Source organism: Myzus persicae, unplaced genomic scaffold, assembly GCF_001856785.1.
Source record: "Myzus persicae strain clone G006 unplaced genomic scaffold, MPER_G0061.0, whole genome shotgun sequence".
In the NCBI taxonomy this organism is placed as follows: domain Eukaryota; kingdom Metazoa; phylum Arthropoda; class Insecta; order Hemiptera; family Aphididae; genus Myzus; species Myzus persicae.
In genome coordinates this window covers 368,906-395,595 of record NW_019104289.1, presented here as the reverse complement: position 1 = coordinate 395,595, position 26,690 = coordinate 368,906, and the positions used below count along the sequence as shown (strand labels likewise).

Genomic DNA, 26,690 nt, shown 5'->3' with positions numbered 1-26,690 from the left:
TGTTAATACCATTAAGAAGATGTCAGCGAATTTGTTTTCTCCCCCTGATCCACAGCAACCAATTGTATGTTCACAATAATGACTATAATCATAATAATTGCTCTTATAACATTTAAAGGTAAGATTATTATTTAGGATACCTCATGGTCTTGTTATTCAATATTAATTTTAAAGTGAGCTATGAGTACTTTAAGATGTTCAAACAATTTAAAATTTTAAAATACTCATAACACGCTTTAAAAAAAATATATAATTAAAATCCTATGAGATGCCTCAGATAATAATCTTAAATTAAAATTTCATAAGAGGTCATTTCACTCAAATTTTAGCGACTATTATGATTACAATCGTTCTTGTGAATCTAAAATTACCTATGTTGCTCGTGGATCAGAGAAAGAGAGAAAAAAAATTCGCTGACATCCTCTTTTAATTCTATTGTATTTGAGTCTAACAATTTATGGGCTAATAATTATGAATACTATGTAATATATATTATTATATTCAGTGCCTTGCATATTATATTAAAACCGGTGCACGCGTATGTGCTGTCCTCACGTTTCGAATGGAAAAAACATTTGTATCGAAATCACGATCATAATCAGTTCTAGGAAGAATGCTTTAAACCGAAAACGTATTTGTACGAAGATATTGCGTTATGCAATGTTATCATTGATTATCTAACAATTCAAATCGTTTACTTTTTTTTTTCTAATCGTACTTAACGCACTATAAGTATAGAGGTATTAAAAACAGCCGGACATGAATACATGATATTTGGTCAATATGTTCTTAAGAGTATAAGTAGGGGAACCTTGTTAGGCAATACTTGCCGTGGTTATGTAACGATTTTTGTGTTTCGGACAATATTATAATACCTAGTCTATACCTATAGGTAATGTAATGTAATGTAATGCATGTGAAAATCATACTTTGTTTATGGTCGGAAATATTACGGGAGCAACGATTTACTTATAATAAGTATAATAAGACAGTAATGAGTTTTTATTTTTAAATTACATTTTATTGAATAATAGTATCTATCGGAAGCTACGTCAAAGTCGTATGACGTATCAGTTGAATATTATTACTTTAGTGTGTTAACGAAGACACACCACGACAGGTACACATTTTACCAAAATAGGGCTATAAGTTATATACAGGTAAATTATTACGTGAATAAAGATCTGGGTTATTGTTTCGATTATAAAGTAGGCACGAAAACCAAAGCACAACAGTTATAATATTGTGTTGATTGAGACGATGGAATTAATCCGATTTAAATTGTACGCTTTTAATACAATAAAGTATATGGACTCAATAAATCGGAAATCAATAATTAACATCAAAAATCTATTTATTTGTATTGATTAAAGTATTTCACACTGTACCGTAATGTACATTATACATAATATTCATATATTATATTTTATAATGTATTTTTAATCCAATTGACCCAGATCGTAGAGGTTTTAGTACACAAAAGTTTTCAATTGTCTCGTGTCTTTCGCCATATCTCGAATATTGTCCCCTAATCTTATCATAATACTTTCAATTTAATTTTCAATAGATTTTTTATTAGCTCACTTTCAAATATCATTTTGAAGATCTTCTGTTCAATTAAGTGTAAACACAAAACGTGTTCAAACCATTGTAATTTATTCTGTGTAATCGTTAAATAGCTTTCTTTAGCAGTTTCAGATACATCTTCATTGTATTAAATTTTACTGTTTTTTTTTTTTATTATTATTATAAAATATTCGTTCAACGCTAATCAATGGATTTCATAATGCATTTGGAAATGCATTGTTTTTAACATAATATTTTAAATATCAAGCAACCCACTTGCATTAATTTTTGTTTACAACTGCATGTGTATCGAGAGGGTGTAAATTACTGGTGTCACATGGAAGCTTGTTCGTTTATAATATAGACTATAGTCTATAATAATTAATTTCCGTGAACTCCAGTGATTAATTAGTGAGCATATTCGAGTAAATTGATCGAGTGGAATGCAGCAAAAATATTTTTTTTAAATAAAAAAAACAAGTGGGTGGGTGGGTAACTTTTTTTAACTGTTTGTGCTCTCAAAATATCTCTGTGTGCCATTTAGTCAGTTGTTTATTTTTATCATAAATTATAGATACATAATATTATTATCTATAAATCTTAGACATCCTCACACCTGTGCACATAAGTATTCGATTCTCCCCAAGAATTGGTGTATTTTATTGGCTCATCTCCAGTGGTCGAACAACAACGGTTGTAGGTGTCCTGGAGGATTCTATAATCGCTCTGCTTATAATGCATAATATACAATTAGGTAAATTAACTTTCTCTGTAAAGTGTCAACGACTTATGCATTTCACTTGGTTTATAATAATTTGTCATCAAATGTTTGAATGTTGCTCGTGATGCAAGCGTACATAAGGGAAAACCGAGCGTGGATCGTTCTTAATTCCATAATATTTCCATATGTATCTTGAGTTGGAATATCAATATATTTATACCTATACAGTATACATAATAAGCTATATATGTTTCTTAAATCCGGAATTTTGTCTAGGAAGGAAGGACGTTAAGTTTTTTTTCACATGAATACAAGAATATGTTGTAACAATTAAAAAAAAAACAACAGTGTGATGTATAGAATGTTTTAAAAGTTACTAGTTATAAAAATGCCAATAATTGTTAAATAAAATAGATTGGAGATTATTGAAATACATTTTAAGTTTTTAAACTTAAGTATTAATAAAAGTATAAAATAAAAAATACAACTGAGAATGACCCCAGTCTCGATAATATTAAAACCGATTGATAAATTGTCAAATTATTTCAATTTATTTTCTGTTGTGTACAAACTGATAATAGTTAATTTTATAGTCAGTTCTTGTTACTTTTTTATAAAATTAATTTTTATATTGGTACCTATAAGGTGAGGTTGAATTTATAACGTATATAACTATAAATACAAATTGTGGATAATAATGACATTTTTACTAAAAATTAATGTAAGTTAAATTTAAATTATTAAAATGTATTTGGAAATTAATATTAATTTTTCATTTGACATAATAATTGTTAATAATAATTATACAATAATCTATTAATCGTATATTCGTTAATTAATTTGAACCTTTTAGACAACTATTGAAATTATAATCATCAGTTATAGTAACAAAGAATTTTTTATTAAAATGTCATATATCTCAACTCATAATACATCTATTTTGTACGATAAAAAACTTTGATCGTAGCCCAATAAATAGTTTTAAAATATAAATTGATTATTTTGCTTAATTTAAGTTATTTGTATGCTTTAAATACTTGAATTTAATTATTATTGATAGTTTACACTCTATAAATGACTAAGCTAATGTAATATTTTTAATTTATTGTTGTATGTTGTTCATTACTACTCATTATATTTTTAAATCATAATATTTTTTAAAGGAACAAGGCCACAATATTTTTGTACTACCTTTCTACCTATGCTAATAACGGTTCTGGATTATTTCTAAGTTTTTTAGGTGACCTACTGCTATCGAAATTCTGAGAATAATTATGCTTATATTTATAATAATAATTATCTTATTAAATTTATTAATGTTGTTGATATTATACAAATAGGTAGGTAGGTATTATCGTTGAAAATATTCTGTTAAGCTGACTGTAGGTAAATAAAATTTATAAAATCGAATTAAAACATTAATTTTAATAACCTATGACCAACTCAGATTTGTTTATAATTGTCTCTTTTTTACAAGTTTACCATCGGTGGCATAGCCAGGGATTTTGGATTAGTTTAGTTACATTGGAGAGGGAGAGCGGGCAAACGCATTAAATAATAATAGTTATAATATACTTACCTACTGGTCATGATGTCGGGGAATTAATGCTAACATTAATAAAATATGTATAGAATGTCTGTGAGCAAATTAATTGTATGCATATTTATTTTTGATGTTAAATAATTTAGACGTATGATTATACTATAATACTATTATACGTATTGTTTATACTAGTAGCGGGTAATTTTTTGTGGACTAAATAATTGCCATTTTAACTTAAAATTTAAAATTAACAAAAAGAAAAAATTCCTAAATTAAATTACATGAGTTAGTAAATATTATAAATCGACGATTTATTGACGAGTATGATTTTTGTTTTTGTAAAAAAAATATTTACCTACCTAGTGAATTTGATGTTGGCCCATTATTTCTGTGGAATCGTTCAAATTGTATATATTTTTTTAGAATGTTTGCTCTTTTCACGTTTGATATATATTCGTGGCAATTAAACATAATTATATTCCGATTGAAATATTTATCAATTTTATAAAATTAATTATATTTTTTGATTACAATATCTAATTGTATATAAAATAATAACGTGGGTAAATCTTCAAAATCATAATATAGCAATGATATGTACATTATAATGTAGTCAAAAATGCATAAGAATTTAAGAACTCTCAATTTGAAATGTTCCTCATAAGTTGTTCTTACTAAAACATAGGCATAATTTTTAATTGTTTTTTTAAATTAATATGTTGGATATTACAATTAAAAATAGGGATACTCGACTCACAATAACCTATCGTAGTACCGTATGACTTATAGAAAAATTTATTATAAAATATCCAAAAAAACCCCTTATCCACCCATATCCTTTACTCCGAAATCATTTTTCATATACAACGTTTTTTCTTTAAATTTCAATTCAACACACCTGTTACAGATTATACTTGTACCAATAACTGCTATACTAGAAATCTAATAGTCTTATAGGTATCATACAGCAGAATGATAGTGCCCAAGTTTTTTTTATGATTTTCACTTGTAACACATCACCGACGTACTATAATATATAATTAAAATATGTTGTTTAATATGGCCAAGAACTATCGTTATCGTTTGTCACTTGGTCGGATAAAAGATTTTTGTAGAAAAAAACTTGATCTGATATAACTGCAGGAGCGTGTTTAGCATATTTAATAATATAAAACACCGATAATTTCAACCGCTTATAATTTTTATTCATTCTTCAAGAATATCTTATAGTTTTTATTATTATTTTCAACTCATTTTTTTGTAGATATTTAAAAAAAAAATGATTTAAACGTAGAAAATGATACCAAACAATTTCCTTAAAAGTTTGCCCAACTGGGTATGAGATTGTAATATGAGTAAATATGGTATTCAAATATATGAGAATCTGTATTTTTAATTCAACTCAACATTTCAGTTTCTTTTAACAAAGTCATCTTCGTTGTTACTATAGTAATGATATAGAGTACAAAACAATCTGGTAAATATTTATTATTTTATAAACTGTTCATTTTAGTAGGTAACTGTATTTCTCTTAGAACAGTTTAATTTAATTGGCTCAAGTTATGCAATAATTGTTGATACGATTAAATATTATAATACGGTGTTTATGTACCTACGTATTTTGAATTTTATTTCAAACCATCGTCAGCGACAAACTATTTTTCACGCAACTACAGCATAGTTTAACACTTATATAGACATACTTACTGATTTCCCTAAAGACTCATCTTCTTGTCCATTTTGTTTTCGATAGTGTCGTTTAAAGCTCAGTTTTTAATTTATTATCTCCTTGGGGGTTTTAATCATAATAATAATAATATTATAATTGTTTAATTTATTCGTATCATAATGTCTTGGCGGCCAGCGCCGCCCTAATATAATAATATTAATATGTACTAAGTATGATGGATAAACCAAAAATAGGGAGCCCAAATATTTTCTTAAACGACTCTTAACCGTCGATTTTTTTTTTGCCTTGAAAAATCATAGTTACAGAACTTTCACCTTCAGTCGGGTTTTTTTTTTATTACACTAGCGTTTTTACCGGTTTATTCCGTTTTGGTTACGTGATGTCCGACCATTTATATCCTGTGCGTTTTTACCATTCAATTCCTGTAAATATAACGCAGGTAGGTATATGTACGCTATACATACGATCCGAATTTATTGTGTTAATAATAATATTTCTGTACTTACCTACCTAACTACTTCATGAAATATCTGTAATCATTCTTTCACAACTCTCGACAAACTATAATAATAATGCTGTATTATTAGTTCGCGGAAACACAATGCACATAATATTCAATATTATTTACTCGAGAGATTATAATATTTTTAAAGATGTGTCACGCGTGTACTTATAAATTGCATCGATAAAATTCTCAATCATATATTATTGATTTATTTCTATTTTTCTTTTTACCTAGAAATAGTACCTATAGCATTACGAAATTAATTTCGCGCGAATCAATATGTTGTAGAGTGTTGCTGCTCACATTTTTGTGGATACTTAACAACGGTAGAGTACTAGTTATAGTACTTCTAAAACATATTTTTTATCAATCGTGAAAATTCACAGAAACTCTATGCGTAACGACGAGTATGCTTTATATATTTACGTAGGTAGGTAGGTTTATTATATAAAATTGAATAATGGCGAGTAACTAACGTGTTAAGAACGGGTCAAGAACGCGATGGAGTGAAAGGAGGAGAGTGAAGGATAGATGGGCAGAGTGAGGTTTACATTATTTTTCTCTCGTTCTCACCTCTAATCCGTCGTACTTCATTACTTCAATATTATTATGTTATGGATTGTCAACTATAATATATATTATGTATTTTAACTTGCACGAGATGTGCCGGCGAGTACGAGTACAACACGAGTAAACATGTTTGAAAACGACACTGCGAATACAAAAAAAAAAAAAAATTATAATAATAATAATAATAATAAAATACGAGTTCATGGTCAGTATATTCTTTTTTTCAATAACAAATAATCAGCTGAATGATAAAGAATGTGATCAGTATAATAATTGTATGCTTACCTACCGGCTACCGGGTACTTACCTATTATATCAGCAAAATGAAAAAATAATAAAATCATTAGGCATACAGTACCTGCTTACAATATAACCAAAATTAGCTCAACTATTTCTATTGCTCAAAATATATACCCGGCGGTGGTTAATTATGCTATCCGTGTTCCATTATAAACGTTGATAATAATATTATTAAACCGAGTGGCTACTGTTTTATACAAAATATAATGTATTATTGGATGGATTTCACTGTCGATGCTAAATGATTACATGAATTTGTCATTTTTTTAACTCGATAATTGTGTGTTAAGGTTAAATTTGTTGGTTAATTCAACTCAATTGTATTCGATTAAAATCGATGCACCTACATGACTAGGTATATAGTACCGATCGCTAACGACTTACTATACTCGGTAACTGGTAAGTTATGATTTCTATTGATGATGTCGATGAGGTACATCACACACACACTACAATAATACGAAGGTATACATTTAATCATAATATTGTATTATAAAACTTTCCAAAAACTTGCAGTAAAAGCAGTTTAGCCAATATGATGTTTAATAATATTATTTTTAATCTAATAACTCGAGATAATCATTAAACAATATGATGTCATGGCCTTAGGTTTAACTGTTTACTTAGCTATTTTTATTCTACAGAGTTCATGAGTGTACCTGAGCATTTAATTAATTTATATAATATAATATATACTTACACTGTAATATTGCATACATAATATTATGTAATATGTCTAAGTTATGCAGTATTAAATTCATATTTTCGTAAATAATATAATGTTGGTTTAAAAATATTTTTTTGGTTTGTACATTATTCAGCATTTCAAAGGACTATACATCTTAAAGTATATTACTTTCTCTTTCAATACTACCGAAAATAGATTATCACATACTATAAAAGAATAAAGGAAAATCGTAATCAAATCAATTTTATGTAGGTACCTATATAATTGAATTTTAATTATACTCGTAACATAATGAACACATTTCAAACATTTAAATTCTTTTGGAACTGTTTATCGAGGTAATATATTATCATAATAATATTCTTCCATAAATTTATATATTATTATAATGTTAACTAAGTGTTAAATATACTTAATAATATGCTATTTACGCATAATTTAATTTTTTTAAATATATGAGTAATATAACAAAATGTATTTATTAGTACCTACAATAATAAAATACAATTAGGTCAAACATCTATAATATATTATACATAGGTACATATTATACATATAATAAACTTATTATAAATTTGAACAAAATGGGTGAAATATATACTCACACAATATATATTGTCAACTTGTTAATAATAACTAATAATAGGCATTTGTATTGTAATTGGGGCATATTAAAATTTTAATATCGTAATAGTTTATGTATAGTGTTTCCTTCTAGAATATTTTAATTATTTAACACGAATTATTTAATAATATCGCAATAAACACACACAATTACATTGTAATTATTAAAAATATATATATTAAAAAGTACCTAACAAATAACAAATAGTTTATAATTTGTTCAAATGTTCTACGTATTGAAATTGTTTTAAAAAATAATAAAGTCACATTTTTATCGAGTTTATAGGTACACACTGTATTCTATTAGGTACTGTAAGTGATTTTTTGTAAAATAAAGAGAGACGATGTTCCCGGTATAATAGCGGTTTAACATTTTATTACAATTGTTTTTTATTTACATTTTGTTATTAAATAAATCGTTTTTAGTAAAATTAAAAACGTTGATAATAATATGGTATTATATTATCTATGCTATTAACATTATTATTTTATTGGGTATTGCGTGTAATATATGTATAATAAATACACATTTGGTAAACGTTTCATTGTGATAAGCCACGACCGTTGCACTTCATTAACATACATCATCATCATACATTATTAATTATATTATAAATATAATAATTTATATGAATAGAAGTAAAACATTTTTAACGCCTTGTTGCTTGAAGTAAAAAACTGTAAGAGATAGACATTTTTTGAACGGTTATTCGTGTATACTTCACTAATAAATAAGTAGGTAGTAACCAAAACGGAAACATTTTTGACATAATGTTATTGCTATCCTCTGTAGTATACAAATTATATTTAGCACATATTAGTTATAACTACAGCTGAAAGTGTAAAACATTATAACTGCACTAAAGTTACCATTATGATATTATATAAATAATAGTTCTAAGTATTACATGAGTCTACTCGTACTGCATATAATTATTATTTTAGACAGTAAACAAAACGTAAAACATTCTTTTATTGATTCAAAGGTTTTACATAATATCGTAAGTTGTAACGTTAGAAAACCGGTAAACACAGTTTCGGTGTGTTATAATAATAATTTATTATAATGTGGGTTCTGTAAATCAATATCAATTTTTGACGTTCGTTTCCTTGATTTTAAAATTTGTTTTTGCCAGATTCACTTGACACCACCACCTGCACATACACGGAATAATATTATTCAAACGAGTTTCATGTTATTCGCGCCTTAACCAGAGGATTTTCGTCAAAACCAGTTTAGCGCACGGATAGCAGCGCTAATTTTTCCTTTACAATATAGGACGACGACGACCATTCGCGTTTGTTACTATTATAATAATATACACGAGTATTTCGTACGAAAACCAAGAAAAATGGACTATGCGAGGAAAAGGATTTTCAGTGGTCAACGTCCAGGGGATGCCACCGGTTCCAGGCTGTCTGGGAAATGCAAACAGACACTGTTACGACTGCAGGATCGCCACGGGGACGAGTGCAACTCCGTTGTGCTGTTCAATCAGGTCGCCCTGTATACATGACGTATGTTGTACGACTGTGCTACGTAAACGCCATACCGTACGTTAAACAGGAAGCTGACATCAAATTAAATTCCATTCGAGACCGCTTTTGAACTACCGGCCGTTAATAACATCGAAGCAGTGCAACGGCCTGCGGGTAAAACCAACGATGACGACGACGACGACTCGTCGCAAAATATTGTACACATAATATTTTAGTGATACACGTGCATAATAATAATAATAATAATAATATGCGTGAACGAATGTTATAATATTATTATAGCCACTGTATATGATGCACTTTATGTATGTATATGCTGTATATGAGCATGTGTGCATGTATATATACGTATATCATATGTATGTGTGTATCATGTATGTAAGTATATATTTTTGTATTCATGCATGTATATACCTGTGTGGCTATGTATGTATTATATTTTTATATTATTATTATTTATTATTATTATATATGTGTGTTTCTAGTACAATCGGCTTCGAGGTCGTGAATTTTAGATGGGTATACAAATATGTATTTTATATACGTATAATACGTGTATCCACATTTAATACACTTAATAGTAGTTATAATGCACACTCGGTGTCCTCAGATTGTCGTCGTCCAAGGCGATACCAGATATTTCTCAGTTTGATTCCTCGTCCGAATCGCGAGACAAGTGTCTTTTTGTTTCGTTTTTTTTTTTTACAAACGTACTCTCGATAATTATTTATTATTTATAATCAATGTCCATTAAAACATATTATTATGTTCACGATTTTGATGCGTTTGTCCCGTATTCTGCAAGCCGCCTCTATCATGCGGTCACAGTGATATAATTGTATTATGTCATCGAATTTCATTGAATCCGACGAACGGTCAGAATAGTAACGATTTTGAAATGTGGCGAAACGTTTCTTCAATGCCTTAAACAATCACGGAACCTACCACTATTTATTACAGTAATTTTTACATAAATAATAATAAAAATACACATACTCTATACTAATGCCGTCTGACGAAAGAATGGTAATTATTATTATTATTATTCCAAACATATTTGCACGTTAAATACATAGCAACACTTATTATATAATTTCAAATTAAATTATATAAGTTCGTCCATATAGTGGGCAAACGAGTAGTTTAACATTTATTGTTAATTTAATTTTCAACAACAATTTTAGTTTTGACTTTTAGAACAATAAGTATTTAAAAAAAAACATTTTACGAGCAATACGTATACATTTTATACTAACCACACTCAGAGCATAGTACCTACTCAACATCACACTTTAATATGCATATTATAATTTTAAATCGGTTTATTTATTTTTCATAGGTCTATAATTACAAGCTTTTTTATTGGCTGTAGTCTTGTGGCAGGCCATGAGTAAAAAAATATGACCTAAACCCGACCCAATTAGAGTAAAAATAAAGGTAAACATCCCATCATAAACTCAATACATTTTTCTAACATACAGTTTATTTTATTTTTCCTAATAATTGAGCTTTTACAATAGTGCGATAATGAGTATCTTAAAATTAAACTCGAAATTTGAAGTCCCGTTTTAAATAATCCAACCTGGACTCATTTTCTGTGTACGTGTTCAATGCTTTAATATTAGAGACGACGTAAAGTCTACGTTATTCATCGTTATTCATCTATTAAGTTTTAACTTTGAAGTAAACTTTTGTTTGATGTTCTATATAAGCACTTGATTGTAATTATAAATGAATGGGCGTGAATCGTAAAATTGGTCTTTCAAGTGACAGTGGTATAATTCTGGACCTTGGCTCGTTCGAAGGTGGCTCAGCCCCGAGGTGTGGTGGATATCTGCTGTCATTTTCAATAAAATTTGCTAAAATATATAATTAGAATTTTTCGCTGTCAGGAGCAATAGAAAATAGTTTGTAAAATACATCAGAAATGTCAGTATAATATAGATGGTGAAAAAACCAACCCAGAGAAATGCTTTTTCCAATAAGAAATTTCAGATTAGTTTTTGCCGTAATTGATTTTAAAATAATTGATATATTAAATGTCGTGGTGCGTAATTTGTTACGATGAATACGATTATGAAATAAAAATAAATTTCAACTGAACTTGATGATGAACTGTTGTTTTTGGAATAGATAAAGTCTCTTTATTTAATAACTGGATATAATGAGGGTCAAATTTTAAACTCATTCTTGTAATGTAATATTGTACCACCGGCAATAAAATTTAGTTTTGCGCTTTTATTCCACTTCTTACTAAGGAACAAACACGCAAATCGATTTTGAGCTTTTGGGCTATCAAACAAACTAGACAATTTTTGCTTTTGGGTATCACTGGCTTATTACTTAAATAAAATAAAATATATTGTTTGTGTCGATGAAAAATAAAAATGCGATGTTGCATGTTGTTCATTGAGTGTACTAACATGCTTTTGGATTCATAATATTATAATCCTAGTCTGCCGCCACTCTCTTAATATATACATTAGTTTACGTATTATAAATAATCTGAATTATAGGTAGTTTTTTTTTATAATAACGCTAGATTGTTTTTCATGAACTTAAAACATATTTAAACTGTTTATAGTTGTTATAATATTGTGCAGTAGTCTTTGTCTATACTAATAAACAAACAGATAATGAAAATACGTTTTTATCAAATTAAAAAAAAAAATATCCATAAAATATTACTATAATATAGTCTCTTTACAGAATAAATAATTTATATTATATATATTTATACAGAGTGATTATCAGTGCAAGCATACACAGTGCACACCTTCATTATATTCTTTAATAGTGTATTTATTATTTTTTTTTTTTTCAGTAGAATCGGGGAACAAACCATTAGTCTCAACAGTTATCCAACATTATCGAAGTGCATTTATTTGAATTCTTATTTTAGACATTTTTTATTAGGTGTACTTAAAGACATTGTTTTCAATTACTTAGATTTTTTTATTACATTAGAATATGTCTTGTGGCAATACGAACTTCTTTTTTTTACAAATGATAACAAACCGTGTTAGCTAAAAACAATGAAACAGTCAAGCGCGCGATAAAAATTTACATTTTAAAAGAGTAATTTTTGAGTTATTAGATTGTGTTCCTGCCTCCTATAATGATTTCCTCCATAGTAATTATTTTGATCAAATATAAAATATATGTGATATTCAGTCTAGTATTTATAATAAGTATACATTTTTTTTTTATAAAATGGCAATATATTATTAACATTACCTAATTTATGTAATTTATAAAACTTTGTAATGATTTGAGTGTACAGCCGTGATGAAATCCTTAAATCTATTTATCTTTTAGAATTTGACACTGAATCTAGTCATTCAAATCATTACTTGTATACAAATGTTTTTTTTTAAAACTTATCTGCTTAACAATTTACAAAATAAAAGGACAATAAGTTTGCATTCGAAGAAAAAAAGTTTGGATAGCCACAAAACGAGGATTATATTTTATGAAAAATATTGGATATTATGTAAACAATTGTATTTCTTCGAATAATCATAGTTATTTAAAGATGCTTCTTAAATAGTGTAAAATTGTATTTTAAAATATGCTCATTATTGATTTCATCATCTTTAAATGAGTAATTAAATATAATAGGCACTTGAAAATTCCAATAATCATAATTTTGAATAAAATTCAGGGGTGAGTTTACCCGGTGACTGACGCTGTTTATACTTATTAAGTTGTAACTTTTTTGTGCTTAGATAATTACGTTTGAAAATGCCGAAAACACAACGAGCATAATGTAGTATATAAATTGTACAGAGCAGTACGCCTATCGGATATATCTGAGAGCCATTATCTACCCAATCCATCTCAAAACGTTGTAATAAATCCATCCAAATGACATAATATAAATTTTATTAACCACTGGAAAGGTCATTCGCCTAGTTGAATATAGCCCCCACTTTAATAATAATCATAGATCAGCGTACGGCTATACGAAAAAATCGTCTCTCAAAATAAAACTACATGTTCGAAAAAATTAATCCAATCGTCCTGTTCTTACCCATTCCTATAATGTGAACATTGAACGTTATTGGTACAGTTTTAGATTTAAATTTATAATATACACTTAACGTTTTATCTAATATTTTGTTCCTCTGGGTCTCATTAATGTTTAAAGATCTTGGTTTTCTTTTCTTTTCATAATATTAATAATAGTAATGAATGCATTTACTCGTTTTTTAATTTAACACGGAGTTTTAATAATCGACAAAATAGTTTTTCAATAATTTTAGATAAGAGCCAATTTTATAGTATTGAAATCAATCGATTACCTATCATTATACTCGCTTACTTTTTGGCGTCTTCTCTTGTCTTCATTATTTTTAAAACATTTCATCGTAGACCATTACATAATATTTTATCAGTGTTTAGTGTTGAACTCTTTGTTTTAAATATTCTCTTACGTTATCGTGGTTACTAACATTTACTTACTATGTTATAATATATTTAAAAAAAAAAGTCGTTATGTACCTTCGTATTTTGATTTTTTAAATAAAAGTAAGTAAATTTCCTCATACGAATTATTATTGGTATTTCACACTTCGGTGATTTGGTCTTTATTATTTTTTTTTTAATCAAAAAATTAACTGTGTGAATGGTTCAATTTATTTTGTATACGTTGACGGGTTTCTTCCACATCGTGTGTTTTTGTTTAATTAGTAAAATATTTCTCAATTATCTTAATAATTAATCATCGTTTAATCATGTTATTACAATGATGTATTTCTATTATATAAGTACTTCAAATAACACTTGAGGTTAAATCATTTTTAACGCCCTGTGTGACGAAATCTTTTTTCGGCGGGGGGAGGAAGGTATCGGTCACCGATTAGAAGGTCCAGTGGTAGGTGTCTGGCAATAACCTTGACATTCCTTTGGGACCCTTGTCTGTAGAGTATCATCCCGCACTGGCGTGTTACCGGCTGTTGATGGGGTGGTGACGAGAAACGGAAAAAAAGCGGGGAAAAGATTTCTGTTCACCTGTTATTCGGAGAGTTTGTACGATGTAGGTTTAATGATCCCCCCGGTTGGCAACAAAAGGTAAAAAGAAATTTAACAAAAAACGATAAATCATACTCCCCGATAAGCACCTGGACTGACGTAGTGTGTTGTTATATTTGTTGCGGTCGGAGTCTAAGGAAGGTTTTATTTGGTGGGCGAGGGCTGAGGAGTATAATAATAAACTATATTTAGCTACACAATGGCAACTATGAAAAAATATTGACACCGTCGCGTGTATAGGTACTTTTGTTGAAGTAATTATTATGCAAAATAGGTTATATAGGTACTGCAGGCATTTTGCGGAGAACAATTATTTTGTTATTCGTACAATTTTTCAAACATATGCCATGAAATGTAAAACTTATCGATACAAAACAAAAAATTTTAAAATGTTTGGATACGTATACGTAGACATTATAAACACATGTTTTATTATATGTGCAAGTACTAGTACGTTAAAATATACGTCAGTCGGAAAAGTTTCAAAAATAATACTTACATAATATTTTATGTATTGTACAATATTTTGATTTTATAACGCGTAAGATGTATGTCAAAATATCATAATATAAATAAAATTAACAATTATAAAATATGTACAATGATCACGTACCATCGTAATGTCACACGATGTATGTCTACATAGTATTGTGAGTGTGACGTATATTATATTATTGAATGTTATGTTTTCAAATATTAACGTCACAATTTGTTTTAGTAATTTGTGACGGTTGAAATATTTAAGTAAATATTTTTTTAAAAGATTTATTTAGTTAACACATCCAATGTTCAGTGTCCAACCAACGATATTATTTTTTATTTTTAACATATTAAAAAGAAATAAAAGGAATATTAAGTAATGAAATATTAATTGGAGTAAAATATGGACGTTCAGTATAAAATTACACGTACATTGATACAAAATCAAGATTCTCTATAGCTAGTATCAACCTATTTTGTTTGTAATTTTTAGTAAATAATAATAGTAGGTACCTATATAGATTATAGACAGTTGAATAGGTGACATAATGGTCTAAAATAAATAACTCCATCTTTTTTTTTTTGTAAATAGTTAGACACCTACATAATTTGTTGTCTTTTTATCGGTTTGTTTCAATTTGAAGTTCAATACGCAGCTAATTTTACTTTGATTATAAAACGAAACGATCTTTGTTTAGTTTAAAATTGAGCATTAAGGATTCAATTGTATAAAAAAATTGAAATTTTTGTACTTTAAAAAAGTAAAAAAGAATAATTATTTTTAACTACCTAGTTACCTGATAATTATAATAAGCTTAATTTTATCCATAAAATAATACTGTAGTAATACATAAAAATTAAGTCAACACGTCGAAGTATCTATGTTAATTAATACCTTCGGGTTTAGTTCTAGTTTTAATAAGATTGAAACGCATAATTTCAAAATATTATTGTATGTTTAAAATATATTTTTTATAATCTAAAATTTTTAACTGACTATCTTAATAAACGTTTTCTCGGTGTATTTTATTCGAGATAAGTATTGTCAATATGACATAGGTTCATGGGACTTTTTGAGTATTACAAAGTATATTTTAATTGAATTTATCTAATTGTGTTAATAAATAAGTAAATCGTTGTGTTTTAATTAATATACGATTGAAAAAAACAAGCACATCTCCTATCGTTTCTGACTCACGCAACATTATTATCTAACAATGACAATCTGTACTTGTATGGTATTTATAACATTATGAGAAGTGAAATAATTTACTTGATAAACGATGATAACTTAGTTTTTGGTAATTCATATTAGTTCTAAATTAGCGTTCAAATATTGGTTTTGTGAATAATTGAATAACGTCATTATTATAAATGTATTGTTGTTTACACTTTTGTTATAAATTATATACATTATAAATGCACCTACCACCAATCAGAAATGATGACTTAAAAATTTAAACGTTTTCATTTTTTTTTTTTTACAAATCAGTTGGAATTCCAAACCCACATATTTTGTTCACAGTTATGATAGAAATTCGGTCCAGATTATGTTTTTTGTAAATAATCTGCGCATCAACGACAACGATAGAACCCTCATACGAATATTTCGTTTGACAAATCCACTTGTAGCTACCATGTTTCATTAGTTATTCTATTAGGATTAGGGGTTCTCAAAAGCCACTTTTGAATTTTTAGTAAGTCGTGTATGGGTATAATTTAAATGCTATTGGTAATTGCGCATTTCCGTGCCGTAAGTGTGAATAATATATTATGCATTTTGGGCTATGTTGGTAGACGTTTAGGTTTCATCTCATCACGAAAAAAATGTATGTTTCAACTAATATGTAGACACAATAACTTGTTTGGGTTTAATATTTTAATCAGGTGCATTAAATCGTGATAAATATAACTGAAGGCAGGTTCTTGAAAATTCCCGAACAATATCTAAAAAATAATAGTGATTTACATTAAGCTATTAGCTTATTCGACAGTTTTCCCCATATTTTCGAAAACGACTGGACAATATTAGAAACGGGCTCTATTAATATTGTCGCACCCACCTTATAAATTATGATAAATACCATAAAATAAATAGAAACACACATTGTTACAATTTGAAATGTAGGTAGGAACCCACATTTTGTTGAGAATTTGAGATAATATAGAACGCTTTATCTTGTAATAAATTTGATCTTATTACGTAGGATAATTTATTATAATTTGTTGTCTAAGTTTGTGTTCTATATAAATAGGGAGGTCTGGAGATATTTATCACTAAAAAATATCATTCATTTAAATAATTTGATTTATCTTACCATAACGTATATATTATTTTATATACTCTCCGATAGGTGTACAGCATTCATGACAAATTGAAATATTTTACTAAAAGTATCAGTTTTCAAAACAATATGTTGAATGTATTTATTACTATTTATCAGTGTTAAAAAAAAAAAATTTACAAATTTATTTCTCGGTGACTCAGTACTCAGTGAATATTTTTAGTTGTGCTGGTTGACATGATTATTTTAGATGCCATATTATCATATAATTCTACATCTTCCACCGATTTCAACTATATAGATAACAGCGTTTCATATCTCAACAGTTTATGACGTTATCGTCATTATAGCATAAATTCTTGGGTATAATGACAGAATAATGTTTTTGGTTAATCCGTGACGGTATTGAAAATTACTTTTAAATTTGAACTATGAAAAAAGACTTATTACTTTTTTTTCTTTTTTTTGTATAAATGACCCCATTTTGTTATATCGACTGTATTAAAATATTATGTACACAAGCTGATAACGCAGAATAGTAGAATTTGCAGAAGTATAGCGTTTTATGTATTATATTTGAAAATACTATGTCAACATATTATTGCATAATATTGTAAGTTTGATAATACCTATCATAAATTTATAACATATCAATAATTCGAGAAGAGGTGTGTTCGATAAGTGACAATAAATAACACGAAGTTTGTGTGCAGGTGTTACTGTAGTCATAATAAGTGTTATCTGCCGTGTCATCCGGTATTTGAGTCCGTATTGTGAGTCGTAGCAGTTGGGGTGCCTTTTTTTGCAGTGTTTTGCAGTACCGGGCTCCTTCCTACCGGTTTCGAGTTTCATTTTATGGACATCTTTTTTGAATATTGGGTTTTAATCATCCAGTCTTGTAGAAGACTAAATCACAGACCCCGCACCGTCGTTTAAACGCGCCTAAGCAAACTTAAGTTTTTCCGCCCTTTAATTGTAAATACTAAGTAAGTCAAATATTTTTAAATGCCGCCACCGGAAAAATGGAGCCTCAGGCGTGGGCCTAGGTCACCTACCCCTTGAGCCGTGCCTGTGGCGTACCATTGTGGATTTGCTTATTCCTCAAAATATTTTACGGAGCGTAACAGTAATATTGGTTCGGGAGGGTTTGGAATTTTGAAGGTATAGACAACACATGAGATATAAATTCAAATATGTAACATTAAATTCTAGTAAATTCAGAGGTTCCCCACCGTAGGTCGTGACCCAAAAGTAGGTCGCGTACAGTTTAAAAATAAAAATGGAAATATATTTTTTAAATATAAAGTATTTAATATTAGACCGGCATAGAAAATATGTGCAACAAAAATAAAATATATATTTTATGTACAAATATACGAGTTTATGATTCAGTGTTTTCCGTAAAGCTAAATTGTTGTACATTATATGTTATTGATTTTAGTTCACGTTTGAATTTATCCAGTTTTATAATTTATCACAATGTTATTCGGGACGATTATGAGTGATTTGTCACCTGCACGACGCTGAAGGACTAAGAGTTATCGTATAGAGATAGCGGTCAACAATTGAAAAAAAAGAGTGTCATTAGAATATTATTGTGGGTTGTTGAGATTTAACATTTTTCGAAATGGGCCATGCCGTGAAAATTCAGAGAACCTCTGTTCTAAACTAATAAATACCTAAGTAAGGAATTCTATTTTTCTACTTTAATACGAATAGTAATTTTTAATAGTTATGTTCCATTATTAATTAATATGAAATATTTCACATTAAATGTTATGAAATACACAATATCATATTGGAAATTAAAGCTGAAATGTTGTGTAATATAAAATATTTTCACATCCTGTAGTTAGACAACAACGTAATAAAGATAAAATAAAAAAATGAAAAAATGTATCCTTATAGATCATCGGTTATAAGTCGAACTGAACGAACCTACAAGAAGATTCATACAAGTATAATATGTATGTAAAAGACTTATATACTAATTAGTATATGTAAGCTTTATATTTATATGTTTATGAGCTAAAACTCAATTCATATCATTAAAAATACTTGTAAATGCAATTATGTTATATATATTTCGATCAGTATAGAAAAGTAGAAAACCAACTAATACAATATTAAAATTGTTTATTAAATAAATAATGACTCGAAGGTCATGTACTAGGAATTAAATATATTTTTTAGTATATATATATTTTGTGCTGCACAATATGTATTTGTTGTATTATGTCTTATATATTATTTATATACATTATAATAACTAAATATTTTCCATTGGTAGTACATAATACTACTTTTAAAATCTTTACGACCTTCGTCATTTTATTTTTGATAAATCGTTAATTGTGTTGTTTTATAATCAAATCATGAAAATTATGGTTAGTATAACTTATAATTTAATTGCGTGTATAGGACTTATGTCAGTTAATTTAATATTAAATAATAACAAAATGTAGGTACCTAATGTATAGCAGGTGTCGTATCATTTTAAATATTGATCATACAACTATAGTTAAGACTTATAGTATAAAGTTTGGAAATTAACGTAATTCTTTAAAAAAAAGAACAAAATAATTTAAGTGCCTCTTTTGAAGTTAATAAAATCATTGTTTGCGATCGGGTGTACATTGCACCATCGCAGGCTTCAAAGGTTCAGATTTACTTAAAACTGTTTATTATTATACTATTTACATCATTTAGATTAATCTATTATCGTGTATATTTTTTTTAACGATCTTATGCTTTGCCCGCGAAATGCTATTTATTTATAATTGAACGTTATGTTATTAAACTTAACTTTGAGCATATTATATTGTAAATGACCAAAACATTTGTCGTGTTTTTATTTTTAGGAAAGTGAGAGACATTCGGAAGACGTTTAGAAGACGTTCAGAAGACGTTCAGAGACGTTTTATGGTTTAACTGAACATAGGAAAATTTATCAGGTAATGTTTTTCTTTTATATTGTAATTAATATTTTATAGCCGCTTAACGAAATCGATCTTTTCAAGAAGAGTTGTCCGTTTCATGAAATGGAAAAGGCCTTTTTCGTGATCTTCAAAAATATTTCACAACAATTGACAAAATGGTCACTACAATTTAATATCGTGTAATGTCAAATACAATAAATGCTATCTGTATTCAATATTTTATACAGCTATTACACTACAAAATCCGGACAATCTGAAATGTGTAGATGATATAATATTGGTTTTGATAAAAGTCACATCATAATGTCGTATCAGCATTTTGGTAATATCATGTTCAAATACATAGCTTTTGCTATGTAGATCAATCGATCACATTTTATTCTAAAGCCGTTAGTGGGTACCTCTTCGAAAAATATTAAAAATGGATAAATTTAATGAAAAAACTGAGTTTTATCTAACATTTTAGAAGTATTATTTGGATAAGCCTTTTGAAAAGCCATCTATATGGCAGAAAAAATAGAGTCGACAATTGTGGAATTTAGCAACACTAAATTAACGTTAATAAGTTGATTCATTTGTCTTCTCTTCTATTATAATATCATAATAATATATTCCATATTACCGTCAGTGATTTAATCAAATTGTTTTACTACTATTTATTTATTTTTTTGTGTCCTCAAAATGATAAGAAATGGCTCGGTATTTATTCTATATTATAGTATAGTCGGCTTATGAATTTCCTGTTGTTTCGCAACAATATTGTACATTATCTATGTTCAATAAATGTACATTATATTTATTATAAAATCTCACATAATATTATGTTTACCGGTGGATATGCGTATAAAACAGGTACCGCACTGGTAATATAATTTTTTTTTATCATTTAAGTATTTTGAGGATTATACCAACCTATAGTGTAGAATATTATTAACGATGAATATTTATGTTTCATATTGTAGTATCTAAGTCATTATTAAATTACGTAATGAATAACAGGAATTTTTACATAATATAGGTTTAGTATGGTATGAACAGGATATTGAAAAAAAAACGGTGATATTACTTCGAGACACATATTTCGCGGATGGCTGCAGATTCTCAATTAAAACGCCTTGCGATGTTTTGATGAAAAATAATAACATGTAGATTCTCATAAACGGTCGTATATCCATCGAGAGCTCATAATATAATTGTTAAAAATCAATGTTGATCACGATGATTTTCGTGACGTAAAACAAAGAAAACTATATAAACGTGTAATTTAATAGTGAAATATCCATATTATCATCATTATTATTACAAGAAAGTATCATTCGCGTATATTGTATGCATTGTATATATATTATAATATTTAAAGTAAAATAATAACAATAATATGGAAGATTACATAACGTCGACTCACATAATATTATAGAATACACAGTGCCGAGTGGTCTGAAAACAATAATTGTAACTCTTTAACACGTCGGAAAAATCAATTAGCACATGCATGTGACAACGTCGGCTCATTGTGACTGTTAACAATTATTGTGCGCATACATGGTAATTTTACTGTCACCGTGCACATAATATAATAATATGGTATTATAAGGGTGGACCTTTGTTTTATAGTGCGTTCTTGGATTATACGTTTTTCGCGTAGTTACTCCTCGGTCGGAATCCCTCTCCGCGGGCGGCGGCTCGGCAAGAAAAAAAATTTATAAAATTCAGCCGACGCGACACTATGTAATATAACATGATGCACGAATACATTACATATAATAGTAATAATAATATTATAGCTGTTGGCGTGTGCGGCGGAATAACGGAAAACGTTTCAGTCGCCGAACGAGGCAGATAATACTGCAGTATAGGTATGAGAGATTTTTTTCCACGGTTTTCGTCGATTCTACGCTTCGTTTGACGCACGAGCGGGCCAATTACCATACGGCAGCGAATATAATATAAATTGTTGTGACGTTGCAAAAATCGGTGGCACTAGTTGGAAAAAAAAAATCAAAAATCCCATGGACCGCGGCGATGCGCGAGAGGGGGATGATGACGCCGCGCGATCGAACCGTCCGATGATGTGCAACCCTGCAACCCTCGTCACGCTGCACATCTCGCGCGCTGCAATCGCCGCGCCGTAGGTCGTATATCACGATATATGCCTATACCGTATACCGAATACCACACCACACGTCTTCTACCGACGTGTTACCCATCGCATACTTAGAGGTACCGCAGTGATATCGTATTAAACTGGCGTCCCACACGCCAGTGTTACAGTCGCCCGCCTCCCTCCGACTCGGACAGTCTCCTCTCGCTCACACTCTCCGTGTCTCGCATCTCCCCCTCGCGTCCGCACTAATAATAATGTTATACGTACACTTATACGCTCATAATATTCATTTATATTTGTCTGTGCACACATATATGTATATGTTTTTTTTTTATCTACTACAATAATAATATAATAATAATACATACAACACACGTCCGTCGTCCGTCCGTGTCGCTACGCGCCCGTGTGTGTGTGTGTGTGTGTGTGTGTGTGTGCTCGTGTGTGCGCGCGTGTGTGTGCGTGTGTGTGAGTACCGGTTGCGCCGCCTCGCGAGTTCACCGTCAGATCTCATTTCTGTACAATATAGAGACGGCATGAGTTCCGTTGCGCGGGCACGTCGTCAACACGTTACCGCCGCCGCCGCCGACACCGCCACCGCCGCCACCGCCACTGCCGCCGCCGCCGCCGTAGCCGTCGTACGTCGTGTAGTCGCGGGCAAATAAGCAGTAGTCGTTCCGCGCAAGGTTCGCGCTCTCTTCGCACACACGACATGCACCCGCTCGCGCTTACACTATTAATATTATAATATATTATTATATTAATTGTTATAAATTATTATTATTACCGATATCGTCTCGTTTGTTATATAATATATATTTTTTTTTTTCGAAAATAATATTTCGTTATTCGTTTTGTGCCGCTTGTGATTTATTTTTACTATAATTGTTTTTATATTTATCGTTTTTTATTCATGTAAATTTATATATTTGTATCGTCTCGTTTTTAAGAAATTTTTTTTTTGCTACATACTCGTCTTTAATAAATTTCGCATTCCATCACCCTCATATCTGTCCACGACGCGTCAAATTTTTTGATTGTTTTTTTTTTTTTAATTTTACTTCCGTCTTGATTATTGTTATTGGTGCCAGCATCACAGTCAGCCACGGAAATCACGTACGCACAGGAATAATCGTCCCTTCGCCACTGGACTGCATCGACCAATAACGATTCCATAGGTGAATATATAAAAATGCTCATCAATTAATATTATACATTATAGTTAAGAGGTACATTTGCATAATGTAGCAAATAATCTCACCCCCGAACGGTACTATATTCGAGTTTGGCGGCGTTAACCCAAGGGTGGCAGTCCTCGAAAAAACTTATACCACCGTATACCATTGTTATGTAGGTATCTTTTACACGTTTTCGATGGTATGTTCACCTATTCGCGGCTTTTTGCAGGCTTTCTATTCTTCTTTCTTCTTTACTTTTACCGTACGATGACATTTTTTCATATAGCATGTATAGCACACTTTTATGGTGTTGACGCTTGTATATTTTACGAGAGATTCCCGATTTTCAAAAACGATACAATTGTGTAAACATATGTATACAAAAACAATTAATGATATACTCCTGGTAGGTGTAGAGATTATAATATTACTCAATTATACTACCAATAACAGTTCAAATGTTGACTGTAGGCCTGTGCAGAATAAAAGAAACTCGGCAGTAGACATCTATTTTAATCTTCCTTCTTTTAATATTATATTTATCGAAAATTATTGTAATATAATGTTCTTGACGATCTGTATGCGTGTCGTAAAGGCGTCCAAATATTATATTATAACGACTCTTTTCTATTAACATAGTGTTTGGTAACCAGTCCACGGTTTTCGTAAGGTTTAGTTCTATTGTTGTATATACTGCCGTATTGTCGGCCAATTTTTTCCCCTTATCCCCTCCTTGCCATTTAATTTACGCACTCAGTAAACTGCAGCATGTATATATTAATAAAGGTGTAGATTTAAGGCTACTATTATTAATCGAAATCATTGTGCGATACTGTATTGCTTAAAATAATAGCATTTCAATATATAATTTAATGAACGATATTATTTTAATGGCTTGATAAATAATTATTATGTGCGTCGTGATAAATTAATAAATTGAATGCATTTAAGTTTTTTCTGATAAAAAAAAAAAATATAAATCTATTTCACTGTTTGCTCTTATTGGTTGACTGAATCTCATTTGTTTAGATATATATATGTATTATAATTCTGGCCACAGAATCACATCGAAACGTATACACACGGAAAACGGTGTACTAATAATCGATAATCATTGATCTTGTGCATAATATTATACAGGTACCTCTGGTAGTTAAATTATATGGACCGCGCGTTTGTGCATAATAATTATTATTATCTGGTTAAACCTTAATAGGTACGGACTTTCAAATAATGTAATATTGAAGCGGAAATTCACTGGACAACGCGCGTAGGTACACAATATATTCGATTTTAATTTATTACGATGTCGGTGGCGTCGTCGGAGTGTTGACGTTTTCGCAGAAAAGTTAATCGCGTGAATAGTAATAAAAAAAAAAAAATGACAATAATAACAAACACAAAAAATCCAAAACATCTCGGGGCCATCTCTGCACGACTGTATTTTTCGGTAAACAAAAGGGCAATAATTGTTGGCTCGCGCGCCAGTAGGTATAGCTGGTACCCATACTCGGCTACGATCAAATTAATATAGGCGGCGGGTTCCACGTATAGAGGTATATAGTAGATATTAATATTGTGTTATTATTTTATTATTTTTTTTTTGTCTTTTTCACCCATTGTGATATTATTATTCGGTTTGACTTTGACACGATACGCTTTCACTGCAGCGATAGCTCATTGATGTTCATTAAAAATGCTGAATGCCTATATTATTATAATATGTAAAATTATTACACTGTACATGGGTACACGCACACATAAGCCCCGGCTGGTCGCTAATGTGCACGTCATTAATTTATTGATTTCGCCAAAATCCGAAACGATTAGTGCGGCCCAAACATAATCGTTCCACTTCACTTTCTGCAATTAACTCACTATCGTCGTCGACGAGTGAGCGAGCGCACACACACATGCACTCACACACACACAAAGGAATACTCAGCGCTCTAGAACACACACGCTCAACCCGAATACACACGTACGCCTCCCGCGAGTGCGTGTTTGGTGTAATGTGAATACTACATTAGTGATGACACGTGGTCATATACTTAACTCACGGTGACGGATAGGACGGGACATCGGGAGAAAGACTATATTATATGCCTACACAGAGAGAAGAGTGCTCAAGTCTCTCAAGTCCGCGGTCGAACGAGCTGGTTTTTCCGGTACTCTTATAGACGATTTCCACTACAACAGTCGCCGTCGCGAGACCGACATGCAGGTTTCACCGGAATGAATGAGTGCACCCCGGATCCGGTGCAGCGCGTGGGCCTCTGGAAGCTGCTGGAGAGTTGTTTGTATCGGTTCGAAGGGAAGATAACATATTTCGTTCTGTGACATCGATATGTGTACAACAGAGACTCGAGTATAATATTACGTCAGACAGGGTGCGCGCGTGTGGCATTTCGAGTATGAATAACATGAGCACAACATTGTTACGAGAGTGTGCAGGAGAAGGCTGAGTGAGCTGCACTTGGTAAGGAATTCTGCCATGATAAGGACCCGCAACGCACGTTCTTGATCTCACAAAAATATTATATAGCTGGTAACAGATGGATTTGAATAATATGAAGACCGCGTGGGCATGCGAATCACTTCAATAACACAGCGGTCTAATATTACACGAAAACTCGTCGTTTGCGAGTCTTGCCGGTCGTGCGATTAATCAGTCCAGCGAAATCGATCGGAAAAATCGGGAAAATGTAAATTTTGCTGACCCGCGGATGGAATCATCGCTGCACGGTATGTGGGTATCGACCAAGCATGGGTGGGTGGACCCATATTACGGCACACGTCGTTTTCTTTGGAGAAACGATACACTGTGTCGCGGTTATCGCGTACATTATGCACGTATTACGACGGTATAACATTATTATTATGCACATTATTATCATTATTATTATTATTATTATTATTACTATTATTTCCTCCTTAACACGCGCCGGTGCATTCGCATACAC

At 30.1% G+C, this 26,690-nt stretch overlaps 1 protein-coding gene across 1 annotated transcript in view; it reads left to right on the top strand.

Moving 5' to 3' along the window:
- The first annotated feature begins 23,417 nt into the window (after window positions 1–23,417).
- Window positions 23,418–26,690, top strand: part of LOC111040929 (ATP-binding cassette sub-family A member 1) — a 42,108-nt gene continuing 38,835 nt past the window's right edge. Inside the window, exon 1 of the mRNA XM_022325010.1 lies at window positions 23,418–23,727. The gene's annotated coding sequence lies outside the window, so the exon portion shown is untranslated. The remainder of the gene's footprint in view (window positions 23,728–26,690) is intronic.